Source organism: Hippocampus bargibanti, linkage group LG09 (genome assembly GCF_051943395.1).
Source record: "Hippocampus bargibanti isolate YZ-2025 linkage group LG09, ASM5194339v1, whole genome shotgun sequence".
Taxonomy (NCBI): Eukaryota; Metazoa; Chordata; class Actinopteri; order Syngnathiformes; family Syngnathidae; genus Hippocampus; species Hippocampus bargibanti.
This window is the reverse complement of record NC_142742.1, coordinates 13,845,001-13,865,807: the sequence shown is the minus strand read 5'-3', so window position 1 is coordinate 13,865,807 and position 20,807 is coordinate 13,845,001. Positions and strand designations below refer to the sequence as shown.

At 45.5% G+C, this 20,807-nt stretch overlaps 1 long non-coding RNA gene across 1 annotated transcript; it reads left to right on the top strand.

Moving 5' to 3' along the window:
- Positions 1-2,617: 2,617 nt before the first annotated feature.
- Positions 2,618-5,486, top strand: LOC148893718 (uncharacterized). The gene is made up of 3 exons (XR_016116066.1): positions 2,618-3,100; positions 4,463-4,635; positions 5,036-5,486. It is a non-coding gene; the product is annotated as an uncharacterized LOC148893718 (long non-coding RNA).
- The last annotated feature ends 15,321 nt before the right edge of the window (positions 5,487-20,807 follow it).

Genomic DNA, 20,807 nt, shown 5'->3' with positions numbered 1-20,807 from the left:
GATTGATATGACAGTTATAGGTAAAATGCAATGGACTGTTTAACATGTGTTTTTCTTGCAAACTGAAACCACACGAGAAGTACAGTAGTTTAGTGGCTACTTCAATTGTGAGCGTTGAGCTTCAAATCTCATCGAAGGCCTTCGTGTGTGGAGTTTGCATGACTTTTTTATTTGGATTTTGTTTCTATTGCACCACAGTGAGCTCACAGTGAGGAAGTCGCAGGTTCGATCTTCCGCCTTCCCGTATGAAGTTTGCATGGTCTGATTGAGCCTGCGTCGGTCAGGATGAAGTGGTGAATGAGTGCATTTTGTTCAGGTCATTTTTGAAATTGATAAAGCACGATGTCTCAAAAATGCTCCTACTATACTGTGTATTGTATTGCAGTAACTTGTCAACATCAATTCCTGAAAAGTCTTTTCCCTGCCCGATGAGGTGTTCTTTGCAGCATTTTAAAAAATAGTTTACGTTACCATGTGAGGTCATGAGGATCTGCAAGATAAGCTAACTCACCTCTCCTGGCATTTGAGACTGTTTAGCAGCATGTCCGTCTGCGGGCTTATTAAAACTTGGCTTCCTAATGAACATTGGCCCTTGAAGCCTGCTGAGTGCTTAGTTCAGCGCATGAGACGAGGCCTTGCATGCACGGGGCGTCTTCCTGCTCCCTACCGAGAGCTGGGGTGTAAAAGTCAGCTGTAGCGGCAGGCTGGAGGTCAAGTCATATGAACACTTTACATTAGATTACACTGGAATGTTAATAAGATAAATTTTGCAAATTTCCCCATTGCGGGACGAATAAAGGTATTCTGATTCTGAAATACTTTTTTGGTGTTAAACCCAGAGCAGATGGTAGAATTTTATTGTTGGTTCTTTGATAACATGATGAATGATTCAACCCTCAGTGGTGCTGCAAGCCTTGTCCAAGTGGGCAAAATTTGAGCCAGAAAGTGTGCCTCGTCAACAAACTGTTGCATTAGAATTTGCATGGTTAGGTCGGATAAAGCCGAGATGGGTTGTGTGGGCTTGTAGACAACAATGTTGCACAAGAAAAAATCATCTCTCTCCAAGGTTGAATTTATGAGTTAGGTAGCACAGGGAGACAGCCAATGATCTGCATGATTTACCATGTAAATAATAAGAGACAAGTATTTACACTCCTATGTTCAAATTTTGCCGCATTATTCTTTCTCATATCTGTCACGGTTTGCGAGGTGGTGATGGCGGGTGCGGATCCCAAAAAGCAGGCAGGAGGGAGCAGGAGGTTGTTTGACAAATTGTATTAAAATAAAGTCAGCAGGAACAAAATGTGAAACATCAAAATCATCTGAATGGAAAAAAATACAAAGTAGCAAAAGAAGACCAAAAGTAAAAGTCCGCCAAGGTTAAACAAACACGTACACAATGCATGCAGCAAACAAGCAGCAAACAAACAATGAATCGGCCCCGGATGATCGTGCCAGGTGTCCTTTTAAGTGTTATTGATTATAACGACCAGCACCTGCGAGGCTGCCGGCAGGGCTGACGTCTCTACCCGCTGGTCGCCAATCTGATCAGGACGACCAGCACCTGTGCAGGTGCAGGCGGGGCCGACAGCGCCCCCCGTTGGTCGCCAACCAGATCATGACAGTACCCCCCCTTCAAGGGGCTGCTTCCAGAAGTCCCAACAGTCTCCCAAAAAGGTCCACTCGCCAGGGAACGGTCGGTGGAGAGGTCAACCGCTGCCTCTCCAGCACACGACGGGCGGCGGCCTGATGGGAACGGGACTCGGCCTGGGGTGGACGAAGACGCGGCACGGATCGTCGTGGGCGTGAGTGCGATCCCTCTCGCACGTTCACGCGACGGCGCATGGCTCTGCGTGGACGTCGAACTGCCAGGCGCAGAATGGCACCCCGTACGGCCGTATGGGAACAGGTCTCGGCCGGAGGCCGACGTGGGCGTGAACTGCCCGGCTCCGGTGGAACGAGACCAGTCCAGAGCCGCTCCGGGATCCAGCGGTGAGTGGGGTCTCGGACTGGCGTTGACGCGGACGTTGCACGGCTCGTCGTGGATGAGACTCAATTCGTCATGCACGACGACAGCGTGGCTGGACGTGGGCGTGCAATGCCAGTCACCCAGTGTCACCCTGGACGGCCACCTGGAAGGAGGTCTCGGCCGGACGTTTACGTGGACGTTGCGGCTCGTCGAGTGACGCAATTCAAACTCGACGAGGCTTGCGCTAACGTGGACGTAGCATTGCCAGGCACAGGATGGAAATGAGACGGGTCCGATGTACCTGCGGGATCCGATGGTTGGCCGATTCATTCTGTCACGGTTTTGCGAGGTGGTGATGGCGGGTGCGGATCCCAAAAAGCAGGCAGGAGGGAGCAGGAGGTTGTTTGACAAATTGTATTAAAATAAAGTTCAGCAGTAACAAAATGTAAAACATCAAAATGATCTGAATGGAAAAAATACAAAGTAGCAAAAGAAAACCAAGTGTAAAAGTCAGCCAAGGTTAAACAAACACGTACACAATGCATGCAGCAAACAAGCAGCAAACAAACAATGAATCGGCACTGGATGATCGTGCCAGGTGTCATTTTAAGTGTCATTGATTATAACGACCAGCACCTGCGAGGCTGCCGACAGGGCTGACGTCGCTACCCGCTGTTCGCCAATCTGATCGGGACGACCAGCACCTGTGCAGGTGCAGGCGGGGCCGACAGCGCCCCCCGTTGGTCGCCAACCAGATCATGACAGTACCCCCCCTTCAAGGGGCTGCTTCCAGAAGTCCCAACAGTCTCCCAAAAGGTCCACTCGCCAGGGAACGGTCGGTGGAGAGGGCAACCGCTGCCTCTCCAGCATACGACGGGCGGCGGCCTGATGGGAACGGGACTCGGCCTGGGGTGGACGAAGACGCGGCACGGATCGTCGTGGGCGTGAGTGCGATCCCTCTCACACGTTCACGCGACGGCGCATGGCTCTGCGTGGACGTCGAACTGCCAGGCGCACAATGGCACCCCGTACGGCCGTATGGGACCAGGTCTCGGCCGGACGCCGACGTGGGCGTGAACTGCCCGGCTCCGGGGGAACGAGACGGGTCCAGAGCCGCTCCGGGATCCAGCGGTGAGTGGGGTCTCGGACTGACGTTGACGCGAACGTTGCACGGCTCGTCGTGGATGAGACTCAATTCGTCATGCACGACGACAGCGTGGCTGGACGTGGGCGTGCAATGCCAGTCACCCGGTGTCACCCTGGACGGCCACCTGGAAGGAGGTCTCGGCCGGACGTTTACGTGGACGTTGCGGCTCGTCGAGTGACGCGATTCAAACGCGACGAGGCTTGCGCTAACGTGGACGTAGCATTGCCAGGCACAGGGTGGAAATGAGACGGGTCCGATGTACCTGCGGGATCCGATGTTTGGCCGGTTCATTCTGTCACGGTTTGCGAGGTGGTGATGGCGGGTGCGGATCCCAAAAAGCAGGCAGGAGGGAGCAGGAGGTTGTTTGACAAATTGTATTAAAATAAAGTCAGCAGGAACAAAATGTGAAACATCAAAATCATCTGAATGGAAAAAAATACAAAGTAGCAAAAGAAGACCAAAAGTAAAAGTCCGCCAAGGTTAAACAAACACGTACACAATGCATGCAGCAAACAAGCAGCAAACAAACAATGAATCGGCCCCGGATGATCGTGCCAGGTGTCCTTTTAAGTGTTATTGATTATAACGACCAGCACCTGCGAGGCTGCCAGGCAGGGCTGACGTCTCTACCCGCTGGTCGCCAATCTGATCGGGACGACCAGCACCTGTGCAGGTGCAGGCGGGGCCGACAGCGCCCCCCGTTGGTCGCCAACCAGATCATGACAATATCATGCTTAACTCATTTCACCGCTCTTCACAAATTTATTCGGGAATTGAAAATATGACGTAGAGCGCCATTCCCGAATGTGTTCGGGTTTTGTGTTTTCTTGTTTGGGTGGCGATAAAGCGCTGGCCATGGACACTGGCAATGGCCTCTGGCAATGTTTTTCTTTTCCAAAATGGGGGAGCACTTCCCTTTTTTCCATGTTAGCCCTTTGTTACAGCTTCAGCTGTTATTAAAGTGTGATATAAACCAATATGTATGTATTGCATTGTATTTTGGACAGCCACCCTCATTTCAATCTCATATAACTCCAGACCCATATAATTTAGGAATTAACTCTTTTTTTCTGATGGAAGAAGAGAGGCTGAGGTTTCTCATGCTGCGTTGAATGTTTATGTAGTTCTAAAACTCAATATTCTGTGGGTCCTGGAATTCGAGTGACAATGACAAAAACCCCTGGAGTGGACATTTTTGCACATCGTCTGGCAGTGAATGAGTTAATAGCAAAGCCATTGCTGGGTGTTCTTGATTTTCATTTTTTGAATAAAATGTAAGGCTCTAAGCTGCTTTCCTATAAATTACTCACAGAGGTCATTGCTGTCTGCCCTGTTTTATTGTTTAGGTGTAGGTGGCGCGGTGATGGAGTGGTTGGCACGTTGACCTCACTGCGCAGAGGTACCGGGTTCAAGTCCAGCTCTGGTCTCCCTGTGTGGCATTTGCGTGTTCCCTACGCAACGCATTGGTTTTCTCTGGGGACTCTGGTTTCCTCCCACATTCCAAAAACATGCATAGCAGGTTAATGGAGCACTCTAAATTCTCCCGCAGTATGTGTGTGAGTGCGGATGTTTTTGTTTTTTTACCTTTGGGTTCCCTGTGATTTGCTGGCAAACAGTTCAGGGTCTTCCCTGCCTCCTGTTCGAAGATGGAGACTCCAGCATGGCCGCGACTCTTATGAGGATAAAAGCGGATAAGAAAATGGATGGATGGATTTTTTAGTATTCAAACAATCTTGTTTCATAACAGATTTTTGGTGGAAAATATCTCACTCAGAAATACATTCGGAAGTGATAATTTAATGACCTGTGTATTATCAATGTATCTTTTGCACCAACAACGAAGGAGTGTACTTTTGTTTGGATGACATTTGTTTGTGTTCCCTCATGTCATTTTTGTCTTCATCTGTTCTCATCCTCAGGGTCCCTTGTGTTTCACCAATCAGCTGCCTCAACCATCTGTGTCTTTCCCAGGTGTTTCTCGTTGTCTTTTTACTTTGCTTGTATTGAGTTCCCTCAGTTCTGCCAGTCATTGTTCGATCATATTTGCTCCTGTCATGCTCTCCCATCTATCATCAGTTTTTTTATTTCTTTGCTTTTGTGTCATTTTCAACAATTTGGATACTTCAGTTAGTTTTTAGTTTTCTCCATTGTACTATTGTTTGTATTTTTGTACTTTTGGAATTTCTCCACCTGCCACCTCACAAAGCATGACAGAAGTTATGTTGAACTCATTCACTGCCAGATGTGTGCAAAAATGTGTGCATCAGGAGCAAATTACTGATTTTGAGCAGCAATTTTGCAGGTTTGTAACCGTGATCTGAAGGCCTGTAAAAATAAAAATATGTTCATATGAATGAATTTAGATCTGCAGCTGTCGAATACTTAAATAGTCGAGGATCTAATTGAAAATGCAATGAAATAATTGTGGGTATGAGCGCAGGCACGCATGCACACATGCATACAACTGTCTTTCTTCCCTAATTAGCTATGAGGGATTAAAAAAAAACAAAACAAACAAAAAAAGTCCGATCTGAGATCTGCTTAACTCATTCACTGCCAGACGTGCAAAAATGTGTCAACTTCAGTGCCAGGGTTTTTGTCATTTTCATTGAAATTCCAGGACCCACGGAATCTTAGGTTGTGTAACTCTTTCTCTTGTTTCTATTTATAACTATTTTATTTATTGTATTCTATTTTTGATTGTATTTTATTTATTATAGTACCTATGCTTGTCTGTGTCTGTAAAGTGTCCTTGAGAGCTTTGAAACGTGCTTAAAATGAAATGTATTATTATTATTATTATTATTATGACTACATAAACATTCAATGCAGTGTAAGAAACCTTAGACTCTCTTCTTTCATCAGAAAAAAATAGTTAATTCCTAAGCCATATGGGTCTGGTGTAATATGAGGTGCAAGTGGGGGGGCTGTATAAAATTCAAAGTCTACCGACTTGTGGGAGGTAAAAACACTGCCAGAGGTCCGACCAGCACTTTATCAGCCCCCCCCCCCCGCAAGAAAAACCAAAACCCGAACAAATTTGGGAAAGGCACTCCATGTCATATTTTCAATTCCCGAACAAATTCGGGGACGGCAGTGAATGAGTTAACAAGTTAGCATTCACTCAGTTATTCCCCCACGACATCACCTTGTTATCCCACTTTGAAGCCAAGCCGTGTTGTCTTTTAGTCCGCTCGGTAAGGTTAGGGCAGGTTTGTTCCGACTAAATGGACTATGTGTAAAAGGTTTAATGGATTGAAAAATAACAAATTTATCATGCTTAGTAGGAAGCTGGTCAGGTCAAATTGACCACATGCGGAGGGTTAAATCGCATCATAACTTTCTGGGTGCTTGACCTTTAATGTTAATTGGGGGCAGCGAAGAAGACGTTTCATTCATCGTGCGGAGCACATGACTGTGCTCTGCAGTTAACCAAGCGTGAGGCCTGTCCACTGGGACCGGCACTCGTCAAACGTGAGCTTGATATGAAACTGAATGCTACATATGTGAAGGACGCGGCTTGAAAACAGAGCCGACAATTAGTATGGCCAGACAGCCCGCACCATACCATATCATACCGGTGAGCTGTCAGTGGTGGGATTGCTGAAAGGCATGTGTCATCGGTGAGTCAATCGCTAAATGGGTTTCATTCATCATCTAGTCCACGTCGTAAACAGACTTTTAAAAATGCACATTACTCAACAGGTTGCGGGTGGCTATCAAAACAGTCGACTGATTTGTCAACCTTTTTGTGGTCCTGCGCGCAGGCACCGCGCTTCGCGTGAGAGAGGGTGTGTTTTTAATTGTCAGGAGATCACAAAGATTGAAGAGATTTATGGCTGACGATGTGGCATTTGGACAAAAAATGTTTCAAAGGAAATATTTGAGGCTTCAGCGTGGTTCAAGTTCCTCGTCGTTCTGTCATTGTTTGTGCCTGGAGACAATTAGTCATTCAATGAGGAGGATGATGACACATTTACAGGTACTGCTTCACAAACGTTTTACGACAAAGATACATCAGTCGTCTTTGAAATGTGGTGCGCTCAAATTTCTACATATTAAAAAAATCGGCGAGCTTTTCTGAATACTGGCAGTGGCTGAATGACTCAGTGGGGATCACTGCTGACTTGGAACACAGATATTGGGGTTCAGATCTGGGCCAGGGTGGACAGCCCATCTGTGGCAAATGGTTGTGTTGGCCAAAATAGTGTTCTGAACCGACTGTTGTGATTACTGCGTGGAAAACAAATGGTACCATTTCTAGAATCCAACCATCTTTCATGATGCCCACAAACCCTTTTCTGCTTAGTCAGATACAGATTACGCACAAAGGAAATATTCCATCCTTCCTTTTTCAATATCACTTAACCTGCTCAGTGCCATGTGGAGCGGGAACCCATCAAACCTGACAATGTGAATGACAGATCTTTTTTTCTGGACAATTGCAGGGCACAAGCAGCCAACAACCATGCATGCTTGTATTCACATTGTCACTGAGTGGGAATTGAACTGACAGCTTGAACAGAATTCAGGCCGATGCATCAATGTTTTGTCAATGCAATTCAATGTCAATGCAATCAGAATTGTCAATGCAAACTTCTTCACCAAATATTTTTTATCGACCAGCTGCAACATGATTATTTCCAATATACAGTATCACAACATCCAATCAGACATTTATCCCATATTCCACTTTTACAAAGACAATAGTTTTGAATGGCTTGCTCGAGAGGTACTCAGTCAACAATGTTTATTATTGAACTTATATTTTGCCACTGTGTTTGAAATGGAGCTCTTGTACTAGATATCAAAATGTACATGACCACTATGGTCACGGATGGTTTTGTCACGTTTCGGTTTGCGACCAACGGTTGGCACTGTCGGGCACCGCCGAGAGCTGCACAATGTTGGTGGTTTTAATCAGTGGCAGTTAAAAGGACTCCCCGCATGACCATTCAGTGTTGGGTCATTGTTTCATCCTGTCAGGTTTGTTTCGTCTTGTCATGTTTCACTCATGATTTTGTTTGCTACTTTGGACCTTTTTTTTTCCGCTGACTTTGTTGTTTGAGATTTTGTTCCTGCTGACTTAATACAATTTTTATTTACACCTTGCTGTCTGCTTTTTTGGGGTCCACCACCACCACCTGGCAAATCATGATAGGTTTAGCTTCGAGGGAGTCAAAGGAGTTGTTGCCTCTGATTTTTTAGGCTGTTGCAAGTGTCTATCAATCTTTTAAAGTTGTATTTTTTGCTCAGGTGCTGACCTTGTGGAGTTATTTGATGTTTATGTTTTATGGGAAGCCCTCAAACGAAGCTGGTACGCTTTGCACATATGAATTGACAAAAACATTGTTTGAAATTTAGTGTCACCTGCCATCGTTCTTGTCCCATCATATTTCATTTGATTGTTTTAAAGTCATTTTTATGAGGTTCCAAGTGATTGTATAGGTTAGTGATAAACTGCTTCATATTGGATTGGCTGACCCTTTGTCAGATTTGACAATTTGGACAATTCACCGGAAAGTCAATATGGGCACTCACTACCAGACTTGGTTTCTTTTTTGACTTTGAATTGGCTTATTCATCGTTTTGGAGCTCCTGTGGTAGAATTGGAAGGATGTGGGGTAGTCGCCAACTCATATCACTTTCTATCCGCCTGTTAATGCGGAAAATACTACTCAAGGTACAATTTTCCATGTCTGCTTCGCCATGAAGAACAAAGTAGGGAGGACTTTAGCTGGCCTTATTACATGAAGAACAAAGTAGGGAGGACTTTAGCTGGCCTTATTACACTCAGTTAAAAATAAAGCTGGGTGATACACTGAACGGCTTGGAAAAGTGAGAACAGGGGTGGATCTCTCAATTTACTTTTTCTTCAGCATTTTTATTATCCCTGACATCTTCAGAAAACAATTGCTTCCTGGAACGTTGCCGTCTTCAGTTCGAAACTGCCAGTGCACCCCTACGCCCTTTGAATTAGCTCCAGTGGCATTTATCTTTCGATGGCGTGACATCATTTTGTGTACATTGCTCACATCAGGAGGTGCTTTTTAAATCACAACAAGAGACAGAAGTGCGCCGCTAAAAGATCTCCTGAAACATTCGGCATGTAGGGTGCCTTTTACATTTCTAGCATCAGCCTTTTGGAAAGAACACTAAACATAGCTCATGTGTGTTTATTAATCAACGCTTAAAAACTTCTGGATTGAATGGCTGGCTTTTATCCAAGTTGGGTTAATTATTTTGACCTACTTGATTAGGTTAGGCAGATTACATTTTGTGTACTGAAGTGGAAGTAAATTTACCCCTTTCAGGGATAGCAATTACTACAGTGGACAGTTTATCAAGTTATCAGGTTACAGGGTGCATGAAAAGTTTAATGTAACATTCTTGGAAATGATCGGTGGACAGTAACCCCCCCTCCAGATTCCCAGTCTCTGTCACTCCCAAGGCTGGACAAAAATGAAAGCATTATGAAGTAAAGATCTGGTGTAATAAATCCCTTGACAGTGGAAAGTTACTTCTTAGAAAATTACAATTATTTTGAATCACAACTACAATATAACAATAATCTGGTCATTTGCTACCTTCAATTGAACTAATCAGTATTGAGATCAGAACTGACTTGGCCCCTTTTGGGGCTTGTTGTGACACCCAGTTTTGGGTATTTTTTAACCCAGATATAATAAAGATTAATTGGCATAAATTAAAAAAGAAAAAGTGTGCATATATATATATATATATATATATATATATATATATATATATATATATATATATATATATATATATATATATATATATATATATATATATATATATATATATATATGAGAGCCTGGAAGGTAAAGGTGACAGTCGTGCCTGTGGTGGTCGGAGCACTTGGGGCAGTGACCCCCAAACTCGACGAGTGGTTGCAACAGATCCCGGGAACAACATCGGATATCTCGGTCCAGAAAAGCGCAGTGCTGGGAACAGCACGGATTCTGCGTAGAACCCTCAAGCTTCCTGGCCTCTGGTAGAGGACCCGAGCTGAAATGGGGACAGACACCACCCATGGTGGGTGAGACGAGGATTTTATATATATATATATAGGTGTGTGTGTGTGTGTGTGTGTGTGTGTGTGTGTGTGTGTGTGTGTGTGTGTGTGTGTGTGTGACGGGTGGCACAACAGTGACTGTCTTCATCTCCACGATGCTGCCGTATTAATGAGACCAGACGCGTGGATGTGTCTTTTTATTTCTTTTATTTTTTGCAACACAGTATGGCAGAAGGGATGGGTGAAGTCGCATGGGTTTCGTCTTGTGATTAACATGAATCTCCTCCAGATTGTTCTCAAATGCAAAACATTGTAGATAACAAAACAGAATTAACAACGTGTGATCGTATAGTGGTTATTTACAGAAAAAGAGAATACAACACAAATTCATGGTTATTTACGTGATGTCCCTGAACGCATCATACGCGGAGACTCGGCAGAACACGCAGTGCGCTTGCAAGGGCGCACAGTTCAACCCGCCACGAACGTTCACGGGCAAATGAAACACGACACAAGAAACTAAATATTGTACAATAAAAACGAAATGAAGCAATTATTACCTGCAACACAGTATGGCAGAAGGGATGGGTGAAGTCGCATGGGTTCGTCTTGTGATTAACTGCGCAATAGAAAAGCACTATGAAGCACATGTGCTTCAAAGTTCCACTCGACAAAACGTGAAGTAAATAATGACACAAAAAGTAATCTGGACTCGAAATGAATAAGGGAACTAATTAGATAACACTAGACAGTATAAAAGGGAAACAAAATAACATATTGTCATGAAAATGTGCGTTAGATTGTTCTGGAAACTATGGGCGGGACATGGTGCCACACTGTGCGCCGTTGCGTCACTTCCTTCATAATTTAATAATCTAAGTGCACAACTCCGTTACACACACACACACACACACACACACACACACACACACACACACACACACACACACACACACACAAATATATATATAAAAAATCCTCGTCTCACCCACCATGGGTGGTGTCTGTCCCCATTTCAGCTCGGGTCCTCTACCAGAGGCCAGGAAGCTTGAGGGTTCTGTGCAGTATCCGTGCTGTTCCCAGCACTGCGCTTTTCTGGACCGAGATATCCGATGTTGTTCCCGGGATCTGTTGCAACCACTCGTCGAGTTTGGGGGTCACTGCCCCAAGTGCTCCGACCACCACAGGCACGACTGTCACCTTTACCTTCCAGGCTCTCTCCAGCTCCTCTCTGAGCCCTTGGTATTTCTCGATTTTCTCATGTTCCTTCTTTCTGATGTTCCCATCACTCGGGACCGCTACATCCACGACAACGGCTTTCCTTTCCCCTTTATCTATGACCACGATATCTGGTTGGTTGGCCATTACCATCTTGTCCGTCTGTATCTGGAAGTCCCAAAGGATTTTTGCTCGGTCATTCTCCACCACCTTGGGAGGTGTTTCCCATTTTGACCTTGGGGTTTCCAGTCCATACTGCGCACAGATGTTTCGGTAGACTATGCCAGCCACCTGGTTATGGCGCTCCATGTAGGCTTTCCCTGCCAGCATCTTACACCCTGCAGTTACGTGTTGGATTGTCTCAGGTGCCTCTTTGCACAACCTACACCTTGGGTCTTGTCTGGTGTGGTATATCCCTGCCTCCATGGCTCTGGTGTTCAGGGCCTGCTCTTGGGCAGCCAGGATGAGTGCATCTGTGCTGTCCTTTAGGCCAGCCCTCTCTAGCCACTGATAGGACTTCTTGAGATCAGCCACTTCTGCTATGGTTCGGTGGTACATTCCGTGTAGGGGCTTTTCCTCCCATGATTGTCCCTCTTCCAGCACCTCATCCTCTGTTCCCCATTGACTGAGACATTCTCTGAGTACATCATCCGTTGGAGCCTTCTCTTTGATGTATTCATGGAGCTTGGATGTTTCATCCTGGACAGTGGCTCTCACACTCACTAGTCCCCGGCCTCCTTCCTTACGGCTTGTGTACAGTCTCAATGTGCTGGACTTGGGATGGAACCCTCCGTGCATGGTGAGGAGTTTTCGGGTCTTAACATCCGTGGTCTGAATCTCTTCCTTTGGCCACCTTATTATTCCTGCAGGGTATCTGATCACTGGCAGGGCATAGCTGTTTATTGCCCGGGTCTCGTTCTTGCCATTGAGCTGGCTTCTGAGGACTTGCCTCACCCGCTGGAGGTATTTGGTCGTAGCCGCTTTCCTTGTTGCTAATTCGAGGTTGCCATTGGCCTGTGGTATACCGAGGTACTTGTAGCTGTTTTCAATGTCTGCTATTGTTCCTTCAGTGAGTAAAAACTTGTCAGAGCGGGAGCTCTCTCTCTTGCTTTTTCTCTTTGTTCTTTGTGCTCTTGTGCTCATGTCTTCGTCCCACCGAGACGAGAAGTGCTTTCTCTGTCTCATTAGAATAAAGTAGATGTTTGTCCACCATCTATTGTACTTGCTGATATTTTTATCAAGTGAACTCCAGACAATGCGCGAACCAGGAAAGACAAACGAAGTTTTAATCGGACATTAATTGGTGCCGAAAAACCCGTGCTAAGTCAAATCAATCTTTGCTCGAGGACCACAACCTGGGTGACCAGTCAAAGCGAGACGGGAGCTAAAGAAGCTCCTGGCGATTGACCCGTTTTATGATTTTTCGACGGGAGACCCGCATTGAGATGCGCGTCAAATCTGCGCTTTGATTGGGACGACCTACGGAAGATACGAAGTTTTTTTTCGTTCTTCACTAAAGCCTGTTCGCGAAAATCCTCCACGCGAGAGACGGAAAGAATCACAACTTTCTGGTGGCAGTTGTGCTCCTCGCGTTCTGGCTGAAGGACTACACGGCAGCATTCAAAAGTTCACTAAGTAAGTAGCGCGCTAGCTAGCAGCCATTGTTTGAATGCATTGTGAGACCTCCTGGCCAGAGAGTCTCTTTTCCACTTGACTCACGTACGGACCCGGTGTGAAGCGATTTTCGTTAGGCAAGGTGGCCAAATGAGAATACGTGTGCCGGTGGAGGAGTGCATATTAAGGTGCACGCAATATCCACACGCCGAATGTGATGAATCGGAAGTTTTCCAGCGAAAGAATATTGTTCACAAGGTGGTGATAGCTGGGATTCAGTTTGTGTGGTGGACCGCTTTTATTCTGAAGAGCGGAAGTGTTTTAGGGCAGCTGCTATTGTACTGAGTCGAGAGGAAAGAAATAAGATCAAAAATACATTCTTAACTTGGTTTGTCTATGCTAGCATCGTGGCTCAGAGAAAGTTCTTTGTCTCGGAGAGAAGAAAGGGTGGGGGCGAAGTCATTTGAGCCGTTGGTGTGTGTGTGTGTGCGTGTGTGCGTAAGAGCATTCCTTGTGTGTGTGCGTGAACGCGCATCCTGGCTGAGGATTGGCGCGAATCACGCCCTTTGTTCTTGGGTTTGAATCAACATCGCGAGGTGTGCTTCCTTTCTTGTGATAGCTGAAGAAGGAATTTGTTGTTGCAATCGTGAAAATGGGTGCTATTTTTTCTAAAAAGACCCCAATTCATAGGGACGTAGAGTTTATGTCCAAAAAGTTCCCAGGTAGCGAACTTTATTGCAAGAAATGGATGGACTGTAGTACGTTCTCTGGTTCTTTACAACTCCAGCCTCTGAAGGAAGTTTTGTTTCGATTGAAACTTCAGGAAGCATCCGCGATGAAAAAATCTCTTGGAAAGATACGTGCCGAGATAATTGCCTGCGAAGCTTGGATTGCGCAAGCAAAAATCAGAGAGAGAGAAATGGAAGCCAAACGGATGAAAAAAGAGGAGAAAGCGATAGTTGCAATGTCTTCCAAAGTGAGCTCTGACGATGAAACTGTGGCTTCGTCTGTTGCACGTCCCAATGAAAAGTTGGTGGAAAATGGAGAGCAGCCATTGTTTCAATCCCCAGGGCTCCCCCACGGGAGGCGAGGGGGAGAGGCGGGGGGCTGCCCCGAGCAGGCTGCCCTGAGCAACCCCCCTCCTACCACTCCTTCTACCCATCCTCCGCGGAGCTGAAGAAGGGGGAGGACGCCATTTGTTCAACCCCTGTGGGGCGGGTGGGCCCCCCTGGGTGGGCCCCCCAGGTGATGACTCCAAATGTCTGTTGGGCAGACCAGCAGAATGGAGCGCTTATGACCCCTACTGGAGGAATACGAGGATTACAACCTGAGATGGCAAATCAGATTGCCGCTGATTGTGTCTCTTCGCGTACGAGGAGCAAAGCAAATTGTTCTGGACAATTGTATCCGTTTGAAGAGTTGAATGGAACTGAAATGAATAATGGAAGCGACTGTGACGCTTTGCCACTCATTCAGGTAGCAAATCCTAATTCTTCAAGCATACATGATCAAACTATCTTGGTTTATCGGCCATGGGGCGACAGTGATGTTGCAGAAGCGTGTAAAGGACTAGGTGATGTTGTTGAAAATGCAGAAAGTTGGACTGAGAATTTTGAGGAATTATGTGCTTCTTATCAGTTGAATGGACAAGAAACACTTAAGGTTTTCAGGAGATGCTTGGGACACCATTGGAATCGGGTGAAAGGTGACTTTACTGGGAAAACATCGATGGGAACAAATATGACAGTACCGAGGAAGCGTCAACCCAACGAAGATTGGTTTGTGAAAACATCCGAACATTATGGAAGAAAACACCAAACTTTGGCTTGATTCAGAATTGTAGACAGTTACGTGGGAAGAAGATATTAACATTTTTCGGGGACGCTTGGAAAATGTTTTTCGAAACCACTGCTGTATTCCTGAATCTGCTGATGAGAATTCTATATATGTCAACCAATTCAAGCAAACATTTTTGCAGAATTTGACGCCGGAAATTGGAGATTTCATTCGCAAACATTATGTCCAACACCGGACTGGAAGGTTGGTTGATCTCATGGAATGGGCAATACACGCCCAAGAAGTGGTGAGAAAAAAGTGGGGAAATGGTGCAGATTCGCCGATGGAACATGTGATGGCATCTACCATGGGTAACATAATGGAGAACGTGTTATACCAGGATCGGATGAAGAGACGGATGCCGCATAATGATCGATGCTACAGTTGTGGCAGTGTAGGGCATATGGCTCGCCACTGCAAAAAGAAACCTATACCGAAAAGGAAACATGGGAAATCTTACAGACCTCCACCATATAATACGCGATATGGTGAAGGACATAAAACAAAACATTCAGATTGACGTGAGGAACCCCATTTCAACACTGATGACAACAATCACAACAGTGAGGAATGGGAATCAATAAAACCAGTTGAAATCTTGGATTTGACTAATGTGTTTGCCTTAACTTTACCGGAAAACGAAAAACCTTATTATTGGCTAAAAATCGGGAAAAAGGATGTCAAATTTCTTTGCGATAGTGGTGCATGCAGATCAGTGTTTAAGAGACACCATTCCAGGTGTCACTCCGAGTCGACAACAAAATTTCTGTGGTATCTGCAGATGGGAAAGTGACATTGTTACCGATTTCCAAACCAATAAAAATTTTAGATGAGGGACTAAGTCCATACAAGGTCACTATGGTCTTGAGTGGAGAGTGTCCTATAAATTTGTTGGGGAGAGACCTGTTACAAAAATTGCAAATAGCGTTAATACCAACAGAAGAAGGGTATAAACCCAAAAAAGTGAATTTTCTGGAGTCCTTCGTAGTTGACGCTATGGGGGACCCAGTAAAGGTCGATTCACTAGAATTATGACTGATGGCCACTTTAGGGGCGGAGGACTTTCCAGACGTCCCTGCCACCCTTTGGTCATCGGGAAAAACTGATGTGGGCTTACTTAAAACAGCGAAACCAGTTGAAGTATTGCCTAAAACGACTTATCGACCAAGACTTAAACAATATCCATTAAAACAGGATGCTATTATTGGCATCACCCCTGTAATACGGGATATGGTGTGAAAGCTGGTATTTTGATTGAAGACCCAACTTGTGAATGTAATACACCGATATTTCCTGTTAAAAAAGTGGAATCTGGAGTTTGGAGAATGGTGCATGATTTACGACAGGTAAATAAATCCATACAATCACGTGCTCCGTGTGTGCCAGACCCGCACACATTATTGAACAGTTTAAAACCTGACAAAAAATGGTTTACAGTGATTGATTTGAGCAATGCCTTTTTCTCCATTCCGTTACACAAAAATTCACGTCATTGGTTCGGATTTACATTTAATGGGAAAAAATATACATATACAAGATTACCACAAGGGTTTACAGATAGTCCTACAATTTTTTCACAGGAAATGTCTTCGTGTACTGCTGATTTTAAACATCCTGAATCTTCTCAGATTCTTTTGTATGTTGACGACATCTTAATTGCTTCACCGACTGAAGATGAGAACAAGACTGTATCAATAGCTTTGTTCCAGTATTTAGCGAATACAGGTAACAAAGCTTCTTTGGATAAATTGCAGTTCTGTCAACAAGAAGTAGTTTTCTTAGGACATCTTTTGTCAAGAAAGGGAAGAGAGTTGACAACTAAGAGAAAACAGACAATTTTGCAGGTTCCTCGACCTAAGACGAAAAAACAGATGATGACGTTTTTGGGACTGTGCAATTATTGCAGAACTTGGATTCCGCATTATGCACAAGTTACCCAACCATTATTGACACTTATATACCAAGACGAAATGGCACTGAAAGACTCTATTCAGTGGACCGAAGAGGGCAGTAAAGCATTTACAGAATTAAAAAATTTGATAGCAAACACTAGCGTCTTAGCTTTACCTGACTATGACAAACCTTGTGTTCAAACAGTTGACTGCAAAGACAAATACATGACTTCAGTCCTGTTACAAAAGCATGGACAAAAGCTGAGACCAGTTGCATTTTATTGTAAAAGAATGAATCAGATCCAGGCGCTTTGTTGGCAAAATGGTTGTGTGAAATGTTGTACAACAACAAAGAGGTCCACAGCACGTGTACTGCCGCAGTCCTGTGTTCCCTTTGCAGGAACAGAGAGGCTGCTGGGCTCCCCGAAGGCGCTGATCAAGGTCTGCACCAAAGTCGGAGGGGCCATTCACCGTGCTGATAACAACGCCAACTGCCATCAAAATCGCCGAGAGGTCCACCTGGGTGCATCAAAGCCACTGCAAAATCGTTCACCAACCAGATCCGGAGCAGGTGGAAGAGAGACGGAGCCAAACCACTCAATAGCCATGGGTTTGGTCCACATCATCTTGCTGTATGAATTAGTGGAGGCAATCCAGATGACGCACGTAAAGCCTCCCATTCCATCAGCCTGCCAGACTCCACCATTGCAACCAACGATGACAGAAAAGTGCCCTAGCATGGCACATCCTGTAGCCTGCTTGCCACTACAAGATGCAGGAATCATCTCATTTCCTCTTAACATCCTCATGAACGAAGCACGACAAACGGGAAGTGATTACCCTCATGGTCCTTGGTACGCTCGTATCAAGTCAGGGAAGACTTGGACCACTGGTTGGGACTCCGTTGTGGTCCATTCTGAGCCCAAAACAAAATGGGTTCAAAATAGCTGTGCCCAAGAAGCAAAACGAATTGTCAGAAAGATAACTCAAGGGAACTGGTTAGGAACTGGAACTGGCACAATGACAGATATCCAACTCGTTATCGTAACCCACAAGGTTGCGGGATGCATGGACTTGAGACTCTGTCCTGATTTTCGTGAACACCACACTGGTTTTCCTGTAACTATATGCATGATGTCATCTTTGACAACACCAGTCGTGACATCGCCGTTCAAAAATAAAACGCATATCAAACCGACAGCCTGGATGGAAACACCTGACAAAAAAGGTGAGACGAGGATTTTATATATATATATATAGGTGTGTGTGTGTGTGTGTGTGTGTGTGTGTGTGTGTGTGTGTGTGTGTGTGTGTGTGTGTGTGACGGGTGGCACAACAGTGACTGTCTTCATCTCCACGATGCTGCCGTATTAATGAGACCAGACGCGTGGATGTGTCTTTTTATTTCTTTTATTTTTTGCAACACAGTATGGCAGAAGGGATGGGTGAAGTCGCATGGGTTTCGTCTTGTGATTAACATGAATCTCCTCCAGATTGTTCTCAAATGCAAAACATTGTAGATAACAAAACAGAATTAACAACGTGTGATCGTATAGTGGTTATTTACAGAAAAAGAGAATACAACACAAATTCATGGTTATTTACGTGATGTCCCTGAACGCATCATACGCGGAGACTCGGCAGAACACGCAGTGCGCTTGCAAGGGCGCACAGTTCAACCCGCCACGAACGTTCACGGGCAAATGAAACACGACACAAGAAACTAAATATTGTACAATAAAAACGAAATGAAGCAATTATTACCTGCAACACAGTATGGCAGAAGGGATGGGTGAAGTCGCATGGGTTCGTCTTGTGATTAACTGCGCAATAGAAAAGCACTATGAAGCACATGTGCTTCAAAGTTCCACTCGACAAAACGTGAAGTAAATAATGACACAAAAAGTAATCTGGACTCGAAATGAATAAGGGAACTAATTAGATAACACTAGACAGTATAAAAGGGAAACAAAATAACATATTGTCATGAAAATGTGCGTTAGATTGTTCTGGAAACTATGGGCGGGACATGGTGCCACACTGTGCGCCGTTGCGTCACTTCCTTCATAATTTAATAATCTAAGTGCACAACTCCGTTACACACACACACACACACACACACACACACACACACACACACACACACACACACACACACACACAAATATATATATAAAAAATCCTCGTCTCACCCACCATGGGTGGTGTCTGTCCCCATTTCAGCTCGGGTCCTCTACCAGAGGCCAGGAAGCTTGAGGGTTCTGTGCAGTATCCGTGCTGTTCCCAGCACTGCGCTTTTCTGGACCGAGATATCCGATGTTGTTCCCGGGATCTGTTGCAACCACTCGTCGAGTTTGGGGGTCACTGCCCCAAGTGCTCCGACCACCACAGGCACGACTGTCACCTTTACCTTCCAGGCTCTCTCCAGCTCCTCTCTGAGCCCTTGGTATTTCTCGATTTTCTCATGTTCCTTCTTTCTGATGTTCCCATCACTCGGGACCGCTACATCCACGACAACGGCTTTCCTTTCCCCTTTATCTATGACCACGATATCTGGTTGGTTGGCCATTACCATCTTGTCCGTCTGTATCTGGAAGTCCCAAAGGATTTTTGCTCGGTCATTCTCCACCACCTTGGGAGGTGTTTCCCATTTTGACCTTGGGGTTTCCAGTCCATACTGCGCACAGATGTTTCGGTAGACTATGCCAGCCACCTGGTTATGGCGCTCCATGTAGGCTTTCCCTGCCAGCATCTTACACCCTGCAGTTACGTGTTGGATTGTCTCAGGTGCCTCTTTGCACAACCTACACCTTGGGTCTTGTCTGGTGTGGTATATCCCTGCCTCCATGGCTCTGGTGTTCAGGGCCTGCTCTTGGGCAGCCAGGATGAGTGCATCTGTGCTGTCCTTTAGGCCAGCCCTCTCTAGCCACTGATAGGACTTCTTGAGATCAGCCACTTCTGCTATGGTTCGGTGGTACATTCCGTGTAGGGGCTTTTCCTCCCATGATTGTCCCTCTTCCAGCACCTCATCCTCTGTTCCCCATTGACTGAGACATTCTCTGAGTACATCATCCGTTGGAGCCTTCTCTTTGATGTATTCATGGAGCTTGGATGTTTCATCCTGGACAGTGGCTCTCACACTCACTAGTCCCCGGCCTCCTTCCTTACGGCTTGTGTACAGTCTCAATGTGCTGGACTTGGGATGGAACCCTCCGTGCATGGTGAGGAGTTTTCGGGTCTTAACATCCGTGGTCTGAATCTCTTCCTTTGGCCACCTTATTATTCCTGCAGGGTATCTGATCACTGGCAGGGCATAGCTGTTTATTGCCCGGGTCTCGTTCTTGCCATTGAGCTGGCTTCTGAGGACTTGCCTCACCCGCTGGAGGTATTTGGTCGTAGCCGCTTTCCTTGTTGCTAATTCGAGGTTGCCATTGGCCTGTGGTATACCGAGGTACTTGTAGCTGTTTTCAATGTCTGCTATTGTTCCTTCAGTGAGTGAGACCCCTTCAGTGTGGACTACCTTGCCCCTCTTAGTCACCATCCGACTACATTTCTCCAGCCCGAATGACATTCCGATATCACTGCTGTAGATCCTGGTTGTGTGGATCAGGGAGTCTATGTCCCTTTCGCTCTTAGCATACAGCTTGATGTCATCCATGTAGAGGAGGTGACTGATCGTAGCTCCATTTCTGAGGCGGTATCCATAGCCTGTCTTGGCGATTATCTGGCTGAGGGGGTTCAGTCCTATGCAGAACAGCAGTGGGGAGAGTGCATCACCTTGGTATATGCCACATTTGATGGACACTTGCGTTAGTGGCTTGCCATTGGCTTCAAGTGTGGTTTTCCACATCCTCATCGAGTTTGCAACGAAGGCTCTCAGGGTCCTGTTGACCTTATACAACTCCAAGCATTCATTGATCCATGTGTGTGGCATCGAGTCATATGCTTTCTTGTAATCAATCCAGGCTGTGCACAGGTTGGTATGTCGGGACCTGCAGTCTTGAGCGACTGTTCTGTCAACCAGCAGCTGATGTTTGGCACCTCGAGTATCTCTACTAATGCCTTTCTGTGCTTTGCTCATGTATTGATCCA